This window comes from Solanum pennellii, chromosome 5, assembly GCF_001406875.1.
Source record: "Solanum pennellii chromosome 5, SPENNV200".
NCBI lineage: Eukaryota > Viridiplantae > Streptophyta > Magnoliopsida > Solanales > Solanaceae > Solanum > Solanum pennellii.
This window is the reverse complement of record NC_028641.1, coordinates 18,301,130-18,305,557: the sequence shown is the minus strand read 5'-3', so window position 1 is coordinate 18,305,557 and position 4,428 is coordinate 18,301,130.

Sequence of the window (4,428 nt, the reverse complement as noted above, 5' to 3'; positions counted from 1 at the left end):
AATATGAAAACACGGACATTAAACAATAAATCGTAGATTTTAAACCTCAAATCCTAAATCACAAACCCTAAAACCTAAAAAACAAAACCCTAACCCTAACCCTAACCTTAACCTTAACCTAACCCTAAACCATAAACTCAAAACCCCAAGCATAAAATACAAGTTTTATAAACTCCCTTCTCCATATCTAAGAAGTCTCTTAAATCCTAGCCTCTCCTCTTTTTGTTTTTCTCTCCTTAAACCCTTAAACTTTCTCTCTCTTAGATTTGTGCATTTGTTTGCACAAACGGCTTTCTGCAACAAACTCGGTATTCTGTTGAGGGAGAGCATTTCCACAGGAAATGCAGTAAGTGTAAATTCACAAACACAATTAATACATAATACCATCCGATTCATGTCAACAAGGCTATTTGTTTGTGGTCTTTCATTGGGAATAGATGATAAGTTGCTGAAAGAGTCCTTTGCTACATTTTGTGATGTTGTTGATGCAAAGGTAATCATTGAAAGAGAAAAATCAAGGGGATTCAAATTTGTGAACTTCTTAGATGAAAATTGTGCACAAGAGGCTATGAATGCAATCGGCGGTAAGCAACTCCATGGAAGGAATATCTGTGTTAATTTTGGCCAAGAGTGTGACCCTAAAAGTGGTGGATATGGTAGTGGTAGTGGTGGTGGCGGTGGATGTAACGTTCCATATAATGTACTCGTCTAGTGAAGAGTCTATTAAGTTTTAAGAATATGTATTGGGGTACACAGGCATTCCAAAGCCCGATATTGAGTAAAAATGGCCATATTAAAGAATATAGACTTAAGGGTGTTAGCCAATTTCTATGTATTAAAATAAAATTTGATGTTCAAATGCCCCAATTAAATTTTGTTTAGGAATTATACTTGCAATGAAGAACCTAAACTAAAATGCTTAATTGCTTAATTCACAAATTATGTACGAGGAATCCATGTGTCAAGCCTAGGTAACATAGCACATGATCATTGAAAATGATCATGTAGAGTAAGCAGTGCCCAAGGATATAGTGAGGATCCTTGGGACAACAATAAATGAGCAGCAATACATGAGCAAGCATATCTGCAAGTACATTTGCAAGAACATGTACATGCACATTTGCAAGCACATGTGCTAACCGGTCAAGGGACAAGCCCAACAAAATTCGATTAGGGTGGCTGAGGGGTAGGCCCGTGCACGACTCAAGACATGTGGGGCCTAGATTCCGAACAAACTCTAGGCTCTAACTTACTTAACTTATTAGCTAACAAACACAGGACAAGGAAACAAACTAATTAGTGCACCATACATCCTAAGACCTAACCGGGTGACATTAGCCTAGTAACTAACACAAGAAATATCCTAGTACCTAACTTAGATTGGTCCAAAGGGGTTGATTATGGTCCTAATGAATTAGTGGTACTTTAGGAATTACCCTAGGTCAAATTATTACTTAAATCAGAAACTTAATTAATTAATTAAAAATCAAAATCAAGGATGAAACCCTTAAAAAATTCCAGATTTGGTTAAGTCAAATGTTCTCCTATTTTTAGGTAATTTAGGAGGGGTGTTTTGGTAATTAGCTAATTGATTTATTTAAATAAGTTAATTATCCTAAATTGAATTATTCAATATCAGTTCCTAAGACTTAGATTCACGATAAACCACTAGAAACTCACAATGAAAAACAGTAAGAAAATCTAAGAAAAATTGAAAAATCTCTAGGGCGATTTAAAGGTTATCCTTCAAGTTTTTCGTGCAAAGTTCAAGGTGATCTTCGTATTTTCAATTCTACAATAAGGTATCGGTTTTATATCTTGGATTCCTTTCCCCAAGAGTCTTTTCAGATGTATGAACTCATAAAATTGAGGCTAGGGTTATTCCCAATGAAACTAATGTTCCTCTCTGTAGTTTAATTTTATTTCCTATTCTAGTAAATGTATAAGGTAAATCTCGAGCATCTCGTTGGTATGTGGTGCTAATTGATCATTATGTGTAGCTTTTATGGTTTCATAATGTCGAATGAGACCTGTACGCTAGATCAGTGTGAGTAGAGTATTATTTACATGAGATAAAGAGTGTTTTAATGCCTAATTGTATTCGAGAAGGTGAAATTTTTTATGATTCGTTGATGAAGTTTACTTTACTGTTATAAGTTGTTCATTGAATTGTTCCAATAGTCTAATGAAAGTTAAAAAATTTTACTGGTTAACATCATGAGATTACTAAAACATATTCATTAAATATTTTACTTGGCTAGTGGCGATATCATAGTTTAATTTATGCCAATAAATTGTCTTACAATGTTATTTCAAAAATATGATATAAAATTGGCTAATGACTAAGTTATAACAAATTAACCAGGACCAATGAAACTCAATGAATTCATAACCAAGGGTATGTCAATCATTGGACATGTCCCAACATACCTTATCCAAATGAACTATGAATATAGTAGTACATTGAATAAGTTTATAACTTTCACAAAGAACGATGTAAGGCTACCAAATGACATGGAGCAAGATAATGATAGTAATAACATAACTAAAAGCTTATGAGTTATGAAATTGACCAAAGTGGGGTGTTAAAAGAAGTGAGACAAGTCTCCCTTGCACCTAAACGTTAATGTTAAAGTTACTCATATAAGAGGGTTTAGAAATCGTGATACAAGTCTCATTAACAACATTATGATAATGTAAGGTTTAAGCTCATATTCATCAAGCAAAGAATTATATGATAAGTCATCCATAGAGTTAAGCAGGCCCCATATTAGAAGCATTCTTCAATAATGTATGATTCAACTTCTAAAGTTATAAGTTATAGGAAATTGACCAAAATACCGATAGACCACCAACGAGATTGTGCAAGCACATGTAAGCCTCATAAGATGAGGCTACCACCAGGGTGGATAAGAGTCTCCAAAATCTCCATGTCATCGAACTATGTTTCCAGCATAGGAACTAGCCAGTGGATTCCACCTAAGAGATCTAGGTAGTATTCGATTTCACTATGACCGGTGAACCACCCCTTTTTAGTGTGGCGCGGACACTGGATTTCATGTTTAGCTCAAATGATCTATGTCCGTTAAATGCTCAAGAAAGTATTTGGTTTCACTTTAACCGTAAACTACCACTTTTTGGTGTGGGGAAGACACTAGACTTAGTTTCACTTTAGGCGGTGAACCACCCATTTTTAGTGCGGGAAAAACACTAGATTTCATGCTAACTCACATGATCTATGTTCAATTTGACTGGTGAACAACCCCTTTTCAGTGTGGGGCAGCCAGTGGCTTTCATGTTAGCTCACATGATCTTAATGCTAAATATTTCTCTAAGAAAGTAATAAAGAACGAAGAAGAAATGTATGTACAAAGTTAACTAAGAAAGATAGAGCATAAGATTATCAATCATCAGTGTTTGATAAGAATGATGTTTTTAACAAGTTTATGGGTAAGGCAAATAAATATTGGCTTATAATGACTTCTTATATTATGCAAATGATCAAATAATAGGCATAATCAATAAAAATTAGCCTATAAGGACTTCATGCCCAATTGTAGTCAATTAATTTCCTTAGTCTCCTGGATTACTTACTTGATTCATTTTAGGTATGGGACTATAATGAATTATTGCATTTGTAAGTAAGTCATAGGATTAAAGGATATCATTGAACTACAAAACATAAAGAAGAAAAGACTTAAAAATAAACTAAGTGTAAAGAGAGCTCTCGGCCTAAGAGGGAACAAAATTATAAATTTTTGTTTGAGATGTTCTAAAATTATGTTCATGATTACAAGGTCTTATGTTCATATAGAAAATGAGTTGCTTGCTTTGAATGCATTAAAATATATCATATTAATAAGATGATTCATAAAGAAAGAATTGGGAAAGTCAAGTGACTTCACTTTCAAGAAACAACATATTGTTGTAGGAAGAGCATTCCTTGATAATGCATAGTCTTTATGCGTTTATGTTCATACACCCACTACAAGTGTCTACTAACAAACATACTATTACAATTTTATAGGTGCAGGTTCTTAAAAGAGATTGAAGATTCATTGAATCTGATCGGACTAGTATCTCTAGACCTTTTGTAGGTCCTCTTGAATTCGAGGATGATACGTTTGCTTTCTAGCTTCAGTATATTAGACATATCTAGTGGATGTTTTACCTAGAGTTTCCTTTCAAAAAGATGTTCAAATCTTTGTAATAAAACCTTTTGGCAAACCATAATTAATATTATGATTCCTTATTTTATTTATTTACTCTGTTGATAGATGGTTGTTTAGTTTTAGCTTATTAGTATATCACTCTTATGCAGTAATTATATGAAGTCTAAGTACACTTAAATAAGTATTAAAAAGTTTTAAATTTTTTGCAAATTTAATTGTATGATTGTGATGAAATCTAATAATAGGCTTGTATGCG